The sequence below is a fragment of the Passer domesticus genome, chromosome 1, assembly GCF_036417665.1.
Source record: "Passer domesticus isolate bPasDom1 chromosome 1, bPasDom1.hap1, whole genome shotgun sequence".
Taxonomy (NCBI): Eukaryota; Metazoa; Chordata; class Aves; order Passeriformes; family Passeridae; genus Passer; species Passer domesticus.
Genome location: NC_087474.1, coordinates 103,644,635 through 103,662,088, shown reverse-complemented (window position 1 = coordinate 103,662,088; position 17,454 = coordinate 103,644,635). Strand labels below are relative to the sequence as shown.

Genomic DNA, 17,454 nt, shown 5'->3' with positions numbered 1-17,454 from the left:
GCTAGGAGAGAGCAACCAACCTCCATTTGTACACAAGAAAACAGGCTGAAGAGAGCAGAATGTTCATAGCTAAGCAGAATGTGCCAAATATTGAGCTATCATTAATTGAAGGCAAATCTTCAAATGCTTTGAAATGCCAAGCCTTCCCCCTTAACAGCTACAAGTAAGACATTTTCTCCCAGTTCCACAACAATCCCAACACCAGTGAAAAATCAGTGTGTGTTTCAATAGCCAAATACTCACAGAAAGAAGTAGTATTATTATAAAGTCCTTGTGCAAAGCAAATAAGTGGGTCTGAAACTATTTAACCACCAAACATGCAACTATCATTGAGGAAAACTGACAGCACAGGAAAGGTTTCTGTGAAATTGAAGTGAGGTACAGGAAAAGGAGTCGTGCAAAACTAAGGTTGGATCAGTCTTTGCCATTGTGGCTCAGTTTTTCTTCTCTATACTTCAGGTCTCAAAGCCTAAACAAAGATTAACAAGATCTATTTGGTGGGCTCCCATCAGAGAAAGACAGTATAAGAGCAACAGAAATACTTGTGAATAGCCTTGCCTGTTATTGTTCTCTATCAGTATGTAGCATGCCTTGCTAAATCCAGTGCATGTGAACAATGGAGTGGATTCCATTTCCATGCAAAAAACCCAAATTCATTATATTGACTGCAAACTCTATGGGATGGAGGGGAGTGAGAATCAATGAATAGCAGGGTTATTTGATTGTATGCAGAAATTTAACTGCTGACACAAACATGCACTCTTCAAAATCAGGTGTACAAAAGGCTTCTATTAATCTTTTGAATCTTTCTTTTAGTGACTAATAACAATAAAAGCAACAGTGTCTGGCTACATGGAGATTATAAAGGAGCAACTAGAAACACACTTCAAGAGCAAAGAAAATATTTTCAGTGTTTCTTTACTGGCAAAGAACACAGGAAAGTAAAATTACAAATATGTTTACATAACCAAACTGTATTACACTTGATGGCAATAGCTTCCAGCTTTACCATATATTCAAGGCATCCCAGAGACAAGGAGAGATAGTGGTGGCCTAACACCTTAAATATAGAATAGAGGTAAGTAACAGACACTTGTTTTCTGTATCCATTTATTGCTGCAGCAATGTAATAGACAACACCACAGAAGCCATAAAGTTGCAAGATCTCCTCCAAGAAAAAAAAAAAAAAAAAAGGCATAATGTCATAGGAAAACTCATTCACATTATAATATTTTACATCACAGTCATTCTTAGAGCCCCCAAATACCACTAGTTCAGGTATATGCAGAAGTGCATAACTGGACACTGATTCACCTGGTGAATGGTGGAAAAGGGGAAATAACATCTATATGACCTTTTCCCAGTGATAAAGATTCTTCATCCTTTGAAAAACCCTAAAAATAATCCATTCTGTTCCAGCATATCTACTCCTGCCTAGACAGAGAAAAGCATTTCAAACTGAAATTTCTGCAGTCTAAATAACATCTCACATCTCCCACCCTATTCCTACAATCTGCAGCAGAGATATGAAGACAACAAACCAGAAGAGAGTAGGTAAAAGATCCCAAATTGTGCATTTATCAAATATCAGCCCTACTCTTCCCTTGTCTTTCATGTGGAGAATAGTTAAAAGCCCATACTAATTAAAATTATAAGCATTTGCTTGAAAATATGAGGTGGAGAGGGTAAATGACTTGTTTTCTTAATGTCTGCCTCCCAAACAGGAACAGGGACTCCTTACTAAGGAACACTCGTCAATTTGCAAGAAGAGACAAACAGATATTGAAAAGGTTACTTTGGAGGCCAGTCCCTTTTGGAAAAACAAAATCATTACTTGTCCAGAAACTCAGTGTCTCATTCACATTTCTTAATATTTTGTATCTGATAGTGAAAAATCTTTCATCCTATTAAAATCTGAATAAAAGCATATTAAGCAAACAAGCCTCATATTTGTTTTCTAGCACAGCTGAAGTGTTTCCAGATTGGCTTTAGCTCAACAAAAACACATCCAAAGTGAAGCAGCCATGCAGAATAGTCATACATTGAGCAATTTTTGAGTAACATAATACCACAAAGCTTTGATTTTGGGGTGTTCCAAGACAGGCAACTGCCAAGAACTGAGAAATACCTTATTTAAACCAACAGGATTTCTAGGCTGAGCTAGATCTGGCCTAAGCCCTGACTACAGCCCTGCTTCTCAGAGTCCTTGGGTCTAAATCTTTGCACACTTTATCTTTGTTGGCTCAGATTTGCTAGCAGTTTGCTGCCTTGTTCTGGTTTTAAAAGACTCTGAAACTGGAACAAGCACTAATTGCAACATTTCCAGTGAAACAGGTTAAAGTTTTCACCTGGAAGATATCCAAGATACAGTGGGATTTGTTTCTAGCCAAAGCAGCTGAAATTAAAGTCTTGGCCCTTCAAAGCAGAAAATGGGCAACTTCTGTGCAATTTTGTTGTGCAGTATCATCAAAACACTCCAGTATTTTTCTAATGTGGGGGAAAAAAAAGAACAAAATCGGTAATCCCAAAAAAAACTGCTGAGAATCAGAACTGTTCTCTCTGTTCATTTATCGTAAAATACTCAAGATACTCAATACCCAAGTGTATGTAGTGTATGAAATTATACTGCTTTCTTATTCTAATTTTGAGAGGAGAAAAAAATTAAGGAGCTCACTAAACCATTACTTAGACACTTGTTTTCCACTGCAAGTACAGAAATCAAAAGTTACTTTTAACAGCTCTTAAATTCTAAGTCCTTAGATAACATTTTGAAGTAGGACCCCCAGGACTACATTGCTTGATCTCATCTGAATGCATGGCAGCAGCATGTTGTGAGGATGAAGCAGAGATGGGCTCACACCAGCACACAGATGTTCTTATGTCAGAGACATCACCAGATTCTATGCACTGTAACAAAGTAAGGATGAAAGGAAGAATTAACTTGGGACCTTCCTTTGTTTCTTCCTGCTTTACCAAGATATCTTCCTCTATAATTTGCATAAAACTAATTATGGGGTTTTTGAAGTAAAATATCTTTTTGAATCAGGTTTTTTGGGCTTTGCCATATATCCATTTCTTTAGACTCTAAGCCAGGCTCCACTTTAGCTCAGCCACCACTTAAACATAATTACTTAACAATCTGGAAAAGCACCAACTATATGCAATAAAAGCATGAGTATAAGAAATATTATTATTTCTAAACATAAATCAAACGCCAGGGATAATTCCCCATAGTGCTGAAAGAGCATGTGTAAGGAATCCCTTAAAATTAATCCCTTAAAAATTACTGTCCTCATTTATTAAATCCTCCAGATTTGTTTCCCACATCTTGTCTGTCCCTAATCATCTTTTATGTTCCTTAATGTAACACTGCCAGATAGTCAAAATTTCCAGTGGGAAGACTGGCATGCTTTTGTACCTAATGTACCAAACCACATGCCCATCAGAGACTCACAAATCCCGTGGAGGCGCTTACATTTGAAAACCAAACTCAGAGTCTGGAGATCAAAACAAGTAATGAGCACATATGACAGTGTCTTTGCCATATTAAGTGATTTTATCACATCCTTAGATTTAAAAAGATCAGTGAGACCTGACACTGCAGGCATTTTGCAGCACATCACCTGCAGAATATGATTTTAAATGCTGCATTTAGAAAACACCCCAGATTTTGCAACTTTTTTGAATTAATGCTGCATTTAGAAATTCTTTATGGTCTATACAAACAGCTAGTACCATAGATATGGGTAGGAATGGATCATAATATACCAAGACTTGCAATAAAAAGACCAAAGACACAACTTCATTTTGACACAGGTAGAAGGAAAAAATATCCATAGCACTGGCATTGCCTTGGCCCTGCAGGAGCACAAAGAACTTGCTAATTGGGACCCCCAGGTTCTCCCAAGCAGCTGCCCATGCTGCAGATGACAACACAAACTACAGCTCTCCCATAAGCTCTGTCAGACTTGGCAAAAAGAACAGAAAAGGAAAAAGGGTTTTCCCTCCTCATCTCCATATCTGGTGAAACAGGTTAACACACCAATACACCCAATCATCCCCACAGAGAAACCCATCTCTATTAATAGCTAAGTTTGAAGCTTCACAAAAAGATTAACACTGTCATCCTGACCATCACCGTGGCTGAAGGGGGACACCCTCGCTCTGGCTGGATACAGGTGACAGAACCCTTACACTTTTATTCCATTACTGACTTGTGATATGACAAACACAGACTATCAGAGTTCAGGTGAGGATTTCACTGCTTTTCACCTCTCATTTCCCCTCAAGTCCTCACCTTGCCAGGACATTATAACTGCTGACAAGTCTTTGTTCTGCAGTTTCTACTAGACGTACAAAGTTCATTAAACACTTGTATATTCTCAGACCTTTATTCTCCTGTTTGTACTTATTGATTTCAATTCTTCTCTATTATTATTATCTTCTCACAAGTGAGTTATCGGTATGAAGCACTTTAAACTCCTCTGTGTGAAAGAGCCATGGAAAAGCAAAATACATTGCCTTAAAAGTTTGGTAGTTTTATGTAATCACAAATTTTCTTCAAAGAAAAAAAAATAAGTAAAGCATCCACTATAAGTAATGCTGGGAAAATTAATCTCATTTCACTGAAAATAACAGATTTAAAATTTAAAAATAAAGTCTTCCAAGAAAAATAATCTAATTGGGGGTACAAGTTTCATCCTCTCATTTGTATTCATGAAGTTTAAACTTTGTCTGTAGGTTTAAATCTCTTCCCACTTGACTTTTCTTTTTCAGCCCAAAAAGCAACAGCACTGAGGTCCCAGTGATGAGGAATGACTCACCAGCAAGTGCTGAGTCACAATCACACCAAATACATTCTTACATCTTGATGGAGCATCAAATTCAATAGCTTTGCTTAGTCACTTGAGCTTGCCCTAATTCCTATGATTCACTCAATTTCAAAACTCTGATTTCTGATTTATTGTTTTTTTCCTTGCAATATATATTCCATTGTATAACTCTTATACAACTCTTAAAGCAGAATTGTTGCAAGCCATCACCAACCCTCAATCAGATCCTGCGCTTCAGACACAAGGTGTGTCACTTATCAATTCCAAGCGGCCAATACACCACAGTGCACATTGGATTAATTTGGAAGTGCTGATCTCCCACTCCTCACACACCTACAAAGAATTCCAGCTGACATCGGAAGATACATGCAGCAGGATTTTTCATCCTGCCCTGACTCATGCCAGCAACGACCTACCATCAGCTAAAAGTGTGACCTTTCTCTGGGAGGGCTCCTCAGCCTGACAAGGTAAGACACAAGAAGCGAGCACTCAGCACTTTATGCAGAGGGCGAGGTATTGGACCGTGATTAAAAAAGCCAGCATTGGAGTGACAGATTTCCAATTCCTTAGTCATTTCAGTTTGTTACCTTTTGTCCTGTCTGAAGGTAGATAAACATTTGGGTAAAGTAATTTTGCTTTATCTGTTCATCCAACTACTTATATATGGAAGAAGCTGAGCTTGGCCTGAATTCAACTAAGGTAATAAATTTATTTTTCTTCATGGAAATTGAAGAACAGCAATGTTTTCTCTAACTACCGCTAACATTTCAGCCAGAATCCATAGAACTTCTCAAAAAGGATGCAGGCAGGCTAGTATGGGGGGGATGAAAGAAACTCATCAGGAGGAGAGGGAAAGGCAGATGCAGTGAATAGGTTTCTGATGACTGCCACACTGCAGTACCTACAGGAGGCAATTATCACTACACTGTTATTTATTTTTCTGTCTTCAGCTACAGTTTTTGTGCTTCCTCACAGTGCATTTCTGCAGCTGCTGCACTAACAATTGTTGTGCTGGATTAGTAGTTAATAAGCTTGTTAATGCTGAAGGCACCCAGCCAGTTATGTACATTCAGAAAATTTTCCCTTATCAAAAGATACTGTGAGGAAGGCAGGGGTCATCTCTGGGGAATTCTAGGAATAAAAGAGACCACACAAAATCATATGGAGTTCACAGGAATCCTACAATAATGGTTTTACGTCTTTACCCTTGCTGAAGGAACTACAGCTTTGAAGCTTCTTTGGCCAGTTATTCTGACTTGAACAATAGTGAATAATAAAATGATTAAAAAAGCAAAGTAAAAAAATAAATATTTAACCTTTTGTCATAATACAAATAAAGTGCAGGTCACACATTCTCCATAGGCTGCAAGTTCCCAAGTCCTTCTCCATGTATTTATTACAATACTTCATTTTTTAAAAAAGGTCACCCTAGTTACAAACACTTTTCTCTGAAATATTGTCCTTCTCCATTATATATTCTAATGTAAGTAAATTAAAAGCATAATTTGAGCAGTCTAAAGAACTCTGCAAGACGTAGCTTTCCTACAGCTACCTGAGAGTAATAAAGCCATACTGACACTATTGTTCTAGATATCCAAGATCTACCCCTAAAACAGAAAGCAAAGACAGGAATGACAAAATTAATTCTACCTCTCCCTTTCCACCTCTATCTAGGCCGAATTACTGAATGTCTATATCCATGTGAATGTGAAACAATATGCTTCAAGAAAAGAAATAAGAGATCTACCCCAAAGCAAATCATGTCTTGGTGTCTTAACACTCACCTGGTTCTGGTGACTGGTCTAATGTGGGTAGGTAGCTAAGCTTGAATCCAGGCCTCACACTATGGTGGAAAGAATGCTGTGCTGGTATAGTAAAAACAGCCTTGGCACCTGCATGTCCTTTCAAAATTCTACTTTACTCAAAAGCTGAAAAAATTTAGTTCGAACATGACTGTCTTGAAGCTTTAGGCAGAAAGAAGCCAATTTTTGACATACTGATTTTGTTTCTGCTGCAGCAATACTTCACCAGGAAAATACCAAGCAACTTCAAAAATTATCACCTCCTTTGTATAGAAGTACAAAACATCACCCTGCTCAAAATATATGTACTTGTATTTCTAATTATCAGTGTCAGCAGCTGTGGGGCAGCCAATACCACTCTTCTTTTCAGAGGTTTGAAAAGATAATTGTGGGAGAGCTACTACTGATATCAAAACTGACTAACAGGACCACAGCTGGAGAGAAAAAGAGGCAAAAGATCAGGACAAAAGTAGTAAATACTACATGTATGCATGCTTTTCTACATCTTATTTATTCAAATTGTAAAAAGACACCTTCTAAAATCCTTAAATCCCGTTTTTAACACAGCTGTCTGCTCAGGCAGCTCAGTGACCTTGGTGCACAGTAAAAACCAGTACAGTTACTTGAAGACTGATTTCAATAACTTTCTGGAAAGGGTCCAAAGCAGCTTCTGCAGTCTCTGCATCAAAGACAACACAGAAAAAGAAAGGCAGAAAATAGCTGCTCTTAAACTTGGTGTATGACTTGTGCAGTTTTCTGCAACAACTTAATTAAAACATGTTTTCTATGGGCAGATGTCCCAGTTCCGGCCAGGACAGGGTTAATTTTTTCCAGTATCCAGGAGGGGACATGGTCAGAACATGGAGGTTATTCTGTACCACTTCACATCACTGCCAGGGCACAGGAAAAAGACTCTCTTCCAAGGAGAAGTTGTTCCTTCCTTGGCAGAGGGACCTGTCCAGTATTTGTCCATTACTGGTTGTGTTTTCCATGCAAATTATTTCTTTTCTTGCAAGTCTATCATTAGTGTTGTTGCTGCTACCATTTATTTTCTTGTTCCATTCCTGTTTCCAGTAAATTGTTCTTATCTCAACCAACAATCTTTGCCTCTGGGCCTCCAAACCTCCTCTCATCAAAAAGTGGGGAAGGGGAGGGCAAAAGTGGGGGGAACAAGCAGCAGTGTGGTTGTGATGGGAACATGTCATTGGGGAATACCATTACTAAACCATGACAAGACTGTCAGGCAACTACACCCCTCCTACTACTTACCATGGCTGCACACTGGGGTTAGCAAAGAGCTACCACATTTCTATTCTTGCATCAAGCAGTACAATGTTTGCTTAACTACAATTTTTTCTAATCAATTTCAGAGTTTTACTTCTGAATTGTGGCCTTTTGTCCATTATTGTCAAGGGGTGTATTGTCAAGACACCAACGCTGGTGGTTTTTTTTTTTTTTTTTTAACACTCCATTGTTAAGTATTTGCTAGTTTAAATATATTTCTCCATTCAGCTACCAAAATATTTTATTCTACCACTAGACCCACCAAAACAAAGAAACAAAACCAGAAACAACCTCTGCCAACCAACACTGGTAATCTGTGCAGTAGCCAAGTGTACCAGGAGAACAGTTTATACACAGAAACGAGGATCTTCTTATTCAGAATGCAAATCTCTTGAATCCTTAAGTGGTTCATCAGGAGTCTTGGACTGCACCTCTCTGCACACAATTTAAGCTGCTTTCTGCAGGATACCTAATATGTATTCACTGAGACAGAGCATTACTAAAATAAATATCCAGGCACAAACAAAACCAGACTTTAACCAACAATCGAACAGAGCCAGTTCAGTCTCTTTAGTGACAGAAATGGTCTTGATGTCTTTTCAAAATCTCATTGGAAACTATTTAAACAACAGCCTTTTCAAATCTTTATTCACACAGATCTTTCTGGGAAATATTTACCCATGACCAAGTGGACTGTATTGCTTATTTGCAATTGGGCAAGTAGTGATTTTTGTGTTCACTGGATGTGCAATGTTTGCAACAAGCTTGAGGTAAAGAAGCTTATCAAAACTCTAGAGAATAAAATCTGGAAAGATCAAGGTTCACCAGTCTGTTAGCAGGGGGAGAAAGAAAATATATTAAAAAAAAAAAAAAAAAAAAAAAAAACCCACAGCTTTTTAAAGATTTCAGTCTTGGCTTCAGAGCAAACTCTTTCAGAATGATGGCTAAGGATGCCCTCAGGTCCCTTAAGGGACCAGCAAGACCTGAGAACACGCCTGAGAGATGTGACAAATCAAGAATTCATTATGATGCTGATGTCAGACCCCTCATCAGATGTGCCCATCTAGGAGACAAGCCAGGTTGGTTACAGATAAGGTCTAAAACCTGTAATTCATTCCCTTAAACCACGTTAGAATTACAATACTAAGTACTCATCATTATACCTAGGGGCTTTCTGTACTGCATTTATTTTAAGAAAGCAAACAAAACAAACACCAAGAAAAAAAACCCAACTAAAGAAAATAGCTTAAGGGGATCCTGCATTTCTGAATCAAATCACAACTTTAAATGCTGTAAAAATGAATCCATTTCTTTCTATATGGCCTTTTAATGAGTTACCAACTTTTCTCTTTTTGTCACCAGACATTTTCTTTTCAGGCTTTCGTGGGCCAAAGGAAAAAAGGCATTTCTCAAGCAGAGACAGAACGGTGTCTAACCATGTCAGCTGACTGGCAGAATTCTGACAGATGTCATATCCATATTAGCAGGTAGGAGACAGGAATTAGGGGGAGAAACAAAAGCCAGGATCATCTTGTTGAAGTAATTATAAAGTATATTGCAGCCAAAACTATTTTTTTTTCTGCCAGTTTATCACTTCCCTCAAGTTTCCTGTCAAGAGAGACTCTGCTGCACACTCGGCAAATTTGCAGTTTGGTTTTGATTTTACTTAAATAGGAAGCAAATGCCACACTTAAAGAGATATAGAAAAATAGACAAGAGGTCTCTACTCTTTTATTCTTCAAGTTTTATCTTGACTATTGTCAAGATTGATAGTATCTTGATATTGATACTATCTTGTTCTTTTTCTTGACCTGTCAATATGGGGCAGAGAAGACTAATTTGTGAAGCAAGCATTGCTGCAAAACCGAGGTCTTCTCAAAATAATCATTGTAACTGCATCGCTGGTTAGACAAGCTTTATCAGTTCTGAGTCCATAGCTTCTCTTCTGCCCCACCTTTTCCAAATAATAACGAATACCACCTAATTATAAATTGCTACATGTGTTGCACAATAACAAAGATAAAAAAAAACTTAAATAAAAAGTCAAAGATATGCTTTATGACATACTGTAAGCACAAAATAGCCAGGGCTTTCATCATGATTTTATTTTGCAAGATCATAGATCTTTGATCACATTTGCTCATGCACTCTCATCTTTCCAAAGAGAAGTATTTTTGCTAGAAAAACTCAAATATGACTACATTTTCCAACATGGACTCCATTGTTTCACCTTCCAATAATATTAAAACAACATTCTGCCATCCTTCTTTAAGATAAAATAACATAATATTGTTCTTCTTTTCTGCAACAATGATAAAATCTTACTTCTCTGATTCTGTCCTTGTTCCCTTTTATGCTCCAGATAACTCATTAAAACTTAACATGTTCTGTACTCAGTATAAACCTAATAGTCCAACTTTTCTTATTTTCCCACCTTCACTGTAGGTTAAAATATTATGCAGTTAAACTCCTAAATACACTCTAGGCCCCATCTAACTCATTTTTACAACAGTGCCAGTGGATCCAAGTGCAGCCACGCTGCAAATTCGGTATCCTTCCAATCCAGCAAATAAGAAGGGTGCTCCTCCACAAACAGTTCTAGACAAGAGGCAAAAGATCCCAAAACTTGTATCTTCACCATCATGAAATAACTTTTTTCCAGAATCAACTTAAAAGTCCTTAAACAATATCTAGAGGATGCTTGAGATTAAAAATATTAAATTTTTTTAATAATTAAAATTATCCACTGAGAGGGAAAGAGAAAATCCAGGTACTTTAGGACTAAAAAACCTAAACAAATAGACAAAACTAAAAAAACACCCCAACACCCAGCAAAAGTGACAGTCTTGTAATGGAAAAAGTCCTAGACAGAGTGAAGCATTACTCAAATACTTTTCCCAGTGCTGAAGATGCAACAAAAAACAAACACAGCCACAAAAAAGAAAACAAACCTGCAAGGGAAAAAGAAAAATAGATAGTAACCCAGTATTTTACATTCCTTCTAAAATTTTGATATTATAGAGGCATAACATAGGCTGTATTTTTCTGGCCTAGCTGGAAATAAGAAATACAAGAAGGAATTTTGGGGTTAGGTAATTTGCATGAAACACCCAACTCTGTTTTTTACAAGTAAAAGAGAAAATGTATTTATGTAAATATTGAAAATGAAACTGATAAAAAACCACGTATGGGCTAATTACAGATCTTCTATCACCCTAGAAGGGTGCTGTTTATGTCACCACATTACTGCTCCCAGCACAAAAGAGCAGCAACTCTTCGAGCCACCACCCAAAGCTGTGGCAGATACATTTTGTAAGTAAGCAGGACAAAAATCTGATGAATAGCCAAGTACAGCAACCTGAAAGAAGAGCAGTAATAATGACAATTCTGATGACAAGGAGACATCACTGGCAGGAAGAAATGTGCCATCATGTCACTTTCCAGCTGGGCTCTTCAGACAGCGATGCTCCTAGATTTTCCCTTGTGTACAAGGTGCCATTGACTTCTCTGCTCTAATTGCTCAGCCTAAGTAAAAAAGCTGATGGAGTATTTCAGCTTTTCTGTTATCCAGATTATTGTTGAAGCATTTCTATATGCTTCAATAACAGTATGTTATTTGTGCTATTCCTGTTTCTTGTTCGTCCCCAGATGTAAGAGTTGTTCTGATAAATCTATTCTGTATCTGTAACAAATGGCCCCCTTACAGAAACTCCTACCTTACTTAGGGGACAAAACACAGCCTCTTACTCAAAAGTTGCTGTAAACACAGCATATGAAACATCCATAAAACCATAGAATCATGACAGCTGGAAAAGATCTTTAGGTTCATTGAGTGTAATTTAACTCAGCACTACCAAGTCCACCACTAAACCATGTCCCCAAGTACCACACACAGATATTACTGGAATACTTTCAGGGATGGTGATGCCACCATTCCAATGCCTGACTATTATCCCATCCAAAAACTGCCCTGAGACGTCTTTGATGAAGATATTAATTACACTCCCATAACTTTCGCACTGGATTTTTACTTTTCTTCAGCACATCATCCATTGGGCAGTTATGGCAGGTATCAAAAGTCTTTCATCTTACATGGACAAAGTAAGGTAGCAGCAGTCAGCAAGTTTTGAGCAGAAGAAACTGATATCAAAAACAAGCTGTCTTTTTCTTCAAAAGGAAAACCTATGAACTACATTGTGTAAACAAAAACCTGAGAGTGTTTTCTCATGCCCACAACAGAAACAAAGTGATAGAAAAATTTCCAGAGGCCATTCAGCCTTTTTCAAAGACAGATTATTTATATCTAGTGCAGTGTGTACCAAATGGCTAGTTCAACCCACTTACAGAAAGTCATCATTTCACATAATTCAGAATATAATTATACAGTATGAATTATACTGAGAGGAAGGCAGCAAAGCCCTAACAGAAATGGGGCTTCAGAGTTAGACTAGCAGGTGATATTCTGGGACAGGATTAGCACTTGCATTTCTGGAGGCTGAAGAGAAGAGCTGATAGAGGTGACAGGTATTTTCCATTCCAAAACAGCCCCATTTTTTTTTTCTCTTCCAGTGCTGCTCCTTTATTCTCTAACTGACTCATTGAAAAAAAACAACTTTCTGAGGTGACTAAGAGATCAGTCTGATACTTCTGGCACTCCAGCCTCCTCTTAAGTTCTATCTGGAGTGGGAGGAGCAGCTTGGGATGGTGATAAGGAAGACAAGCAGGAGTAGCAAATTAGGTATAGAAAACTAAATGTTCTGCTAAAATACCACAGTCTATGCACAAAACTTTGCTCAGGGAAAGCAGAAAATCTACTTACTCTAGAAGGACTTGAAATTCTTGGTTTTATTTTTCATTTACAGGAAACAGTCATAGAAGGCAATATTATTTGAAAATACACAGATCAGAAAGCTACAACTTATAAAGCTGTTAAAGACAAAGAGACAAAAGGAAGTGGATTTTCCCTTCTCACAAAACTTTCCCTCATTTGCCCCATCACAATCAAAAAACACTACAGGCAGACAAGCCACTTGGGTGCAGATCAGCTCTAACACTGCTACATGCAGCAAAGCAAGAGGCTTGGATTGTCTCAACAGCTTAGAGATGCACATTAGGACACTAATTTTCCTCAGTGAGATATAGACATTACAGTAAAAACAAAGTAGGTCTGGCTTTGGAGAAGTATGAAACCAATGGAAACCTTCCTACATAGATGGGGCTGCAGATGAACTTTTGTCAGCACCACCAAAGTGGCACTCTCACAGCTGCTAAAGAAAATGGATCTCTCCTCATTTTGTGCCACAGAAGAAGCAGCTGTTGAAAGCCAGCCTATGCCAGGCCAGCCCATCTGCTCAACATTCCCTGCAGAAGAGCACACAGAGTGAACCACAGAGAGGGAAAGCAGGGGATCCACAGAGGCCATCCTTGCACAGCAGAGGTTACAATAGAGACTCTAGTCTCCAGGCCACAAAGCAGGTTAGAAATCACTTCAGATCCTTTATGGCAATATGACTAGTGCCATAAAAGTAATTATGTTCTGACAGATATTTTGTTTTCCATGCAACTCCAGACTAAAGGACATTCTCAGCAAATAGCTCTTGTTATACAAGGTAGCATCTGAGCTCAGGAGAGAGCACGGCCCATGAAAACATGGTTTTCTGCTGTCACCTTCCCAAGGTGATCTCTACCTCTCACCAGAATCAGCAGGTTCTTTCATCCAGAGAAAATCCACCCAGAGCTCTGGATCCTGAGCAGCCTCTCTCCAGCTCCTCCTTTAGGCTCTGCTACCATCCAGCATCTCTCCTGAGGTGTGCAGCAAACATCCACACAGAGTGACTCCATTCTCAGGGGACTCCAAGGCGCCAGCTGGGTCCATAGGATGACAATCCATTCTCCTTCCCAGAAAGGTGACATCAAGTACCCTTCTCCAGTGAGACAAACCGAGAGGGTTTTCCCTGGAGATGATGATTCTGAAGACATGACCTCACACTACAGTGAATGACTTTGCACAAGGTGTCACACAAGCAGTCCAGAGGCTTTGTTCGCAGATGAATGCACTACTATAAACGCATAATTAAGTCTCCTGCATGCATATAGAATTAATGCTTTCCATTGCCAAGTAGTCCAATAGCTCCTAAACATCAGACATGATTTACTTCATGGAGCTGCCTTTCTTTTTCTCTCATGCCTCTCTCAGAAATGCTGGGGGTCCTTCAAACTTTATTTCTAAAATGCACAAACTATGTTGAAAGCCAAAACCAATATATTTTTCTCTCCACACCCCCAATAAATTTAGTCTCTATCAGATCAAGAGGACTCTTTTCAGAGTCCTATCTTCCAGCAAGAGCAATTAATCATCTTAGTAACAGGAGGCTAGAGAAAGTCAAAGAATACATTGCATTAAGGAAAATCCTATATTTTACCATTTCTCCCTTAGAAAACAAAGGAAAAAAAGCTAAAAAGACCCAAAACCCAAGCCAAACCAACGAACTCAAACAATGCATCAAAGGTTTTCTCAGCTATCAAAATAGCAAAAATGTACTGAATGATTAATAAATGTGTTCTGTGACCAGAAAGATGAACTGCTAAAAGCAGGTCGCATTTTGCACACCAATTTTTTTCAAGTCACATTGAGTAAGGAGGTATTTTTGACCCAATACACTTACATAAAGATACAACTATTGCTTGAATTGATGCTGAATATTAAATTATCAAGAACTCCAACCAGCACCCATAAAATACCCTCACCCTTCATCATTCCTGTTGCACCAGGCAAGCTCACTGAAATAAGCTGTTTGCTAAAAGGCTGCTCAGGGAAGACCATTGTCAGTACTTAATAGCTGATACGGACCATTGAGTAGGCAAAGCATCTTCTGTTCTGCAGAGTGAAAACTGCTTACCTGGGACAGATCTATTAGGCTGTGCAGCTTCATTGATGGGAATTAAGTTATAGACATGACAGTACCACTGAGGATATTAGTTCATAAGGGAATGAGGCTAAAAGATTACTGTAGTAATAGATAGACTGTTAAGGCCTGGAAAGTCTATTATTTTTCCCATTCCTGATTTCTTAGCATTGTCTTTCCAGTGCTAATTACTTAATTAAAGGCTGTGTGATATTAACAGCACATCTACTTCTTGTGAAGAGCTGAGAAGGCTGAAGATTAAAAACACACAGTCTCTTGCCATCTTTGGAACAATGACAAAGCAACATTTGCAAAAGAAATAACACTCTCTTTGTTTAAAAAGTCCCTAAATTCTCCAAGAACATCAAGTTCATAACCCACTGACAAACAGCACCTCTGATTTACCCCCAGCCTCACAACACCAAACAAATGGCATTTATAGTGAAACACAAAGTGTAAGAAGAGAAGAGGCAACACTTCATGGGGAAACAGGCAATTCCCCTGTCATTTTGGGCATCGCATACCACAACTCACAGTGTCAGCACACCAGTGCAAGTTTTTAGTTAGCAACTTGCAAACCACAGTTAGCAAAGTCTTGGGGAGTATATAGTGTTCTCTGCTGGTAGCAGGGGACCAGGAATCCTGGAAGAAAGGTTGTCTCACAGACATAAAACAGCAGCAGAACTTGGTGCACTGCTTGGACTTTAAACATGGCATTCATTGACTGGAGATCTTCGTGAGAGAATTCCATGCAGAGGAAGCACAAAAAGCTTTCTAGTTTGAAGAAATCTCTGGCAGTGTGACTGGGTCAAAAAATGGGTTGATTCTTCTAAAGCAGTTAAATTTTCTAAAAAATAAAACAGAAAAAAAAAGCAAACCCTGGATCAGTAGTTTTACAATCACTTTACTCCTATCCACTTTGTGCCAAAATGATCAATATCAGCTTATTCCTCAAGCTTGGCCTAATTCACCAGATTCTACTAGTAACAGTGAGTAGCAAAATTTTCAGATGTTCAATTAGCATTACCTTGAAAGACTAGATTTTTTCATAACAGGCAAAGCAGTAATTGAGCATTTATAAAGAGCAAAGAATGTAACACGGGTGCCCTGATGCATAAAATTGATGCATGCAACTGTTATAATTGCTTTTGAAAATATTGACCTTAGTGTTGAGAAATTTAAGCACCCATCAAGACAGCTGAACACATTCTTTAAGCCAAACTTAGAAAAATTTGTCTCACTTTATACTCTACCATTCCCTTCTGCTCACAGTCTTCTCTTGCCTTGTTAACAGCCCTTCCAAAGCATGTAGTCAACATTACCCACAAAGTTATTCAAACAAACAAAATCACAGTACTTGGACAGCTATTGATCCCATCTTTATAACTTTTAGATTGTGCTCAAGAACCGAGAAATGGTTTTCCTTTGGTTGTTTCATGGCCAATAGCACGCTTCACAGGCTAAAGGACTGATGCAGGTCATCATAAAATATTTCCGTGAATTTCTTAAATACTGTGGAATTTTTCATTGTACAATCACAAAAAATTTGACAGGATAACCATTTGAACAAATAGTCAATTCACAGCAGAGCACTATACTTAAGTTTTATACCAATTCAGAGGTATACATTCTGCCTTTATGAATGTCAGCTTAAAACTTCAAATCCTGCCAACAACTTCAGATTAATAATGCCCTTTACCATCAGTAACAAGTTCAGATTCTGGAAAACTAACCAAGATTTTGCTCTTCATAGTGCCCTCTAATATTTTTGAGAAATATTGCAGTAGCTGATCCTTACACCAAATGTTTCCAAGCACTGCATCTAAAAAGCTGCATTAAAAATCTGCAACTTATCAATTTAGCCATGCTGAAGAATGTTTTCAGAGCAATTATTCACAGTAGCCCAAGGACAACAGCATTTCTCAGACAATATTCAAATTAACCAGAGACTCTTGTCCTTTAAGTATGAAGACCTCCAGTTTAAAAGACAGCCTAGTTGCAGCACACTGATATCTCAAAAGGGCCAACTGCAGGTCACCTTAAAAATCTCCAAAATATTTTGGCCAAGCATGAAAGACTAGGTTTGTTATAGTATTAGTCTGCGCTCTGTAGGGTAGACAGAATTTAATCTAGCAGCATATTCAGCCATTGAGCAGAATAACTGCATATTTACTCCCAAACTCCTCGTTTTGAGCATCACAGCCATTCTAGTTGGCTCTAAATTCTTCGGCTGAGATTACCAGGCTGCAACATCCACTTTCACAGAAGGAAATATTAAATCACACCAAGCAGGTAATTTGTCTCGGGAGCCAAAGACCTTGCTAGAAGTCACAAACCCCAAAATCTCTCCCTTCTCGGCAGGATAGTTTTTCTGCCTGCGCCATCTACCGGCCCAAGCCCACAGCTGTCAGCAGTGGATTTCCCCCTGCACACCGATTGCGATACTTCAGCGGTTCTCAGTCAGAAAATCAACCCTTGAAACATCACAGGCAGTTTCTGTGAAGATCATAAAAAGCAATAAGAAAAATGAAATCTATTTTCAGGCTTAAATCAGCTGTTAGTGTGCTCTCACCTCAACTGCAAAAGGGTACCTGACTGAAAGGAAAATGAAATCGCTTAGTTCAACTATTT

At 38.4% G+C, this 17,454-nt stretch overlaps 1 long non-coding RNA gene across 4 annotated transcripts in view; it reads right to left on the bottom strand.

Annotated features, from left to right (window-relative positions):
• LOC135307767 (uncharacterized) overlaps positions 1-17,454 on the bottom strand; it is an 86,967-nt gene that overhangs the window by 42,704 nt on the left and 26,809 nt on the right. For 2 of the 4 annotated variants that reach the window (XR_010368415.1, XR_010368414.1), the window contains one exon: positions 12,738-15,670. This is a non-coding gene — a long non-coding RNA (uncharacterized LOC135307767). Of the gene's footprint in view, positions 1-2,681; positions 2,908-10,008; positions 10,870-12,737; positions 15,671-17,454 lie in introns of those variants that run through there. The other 2 variants (XR_010368416.1, XR_010368417.1) reach the window with 2 other exon arrangements.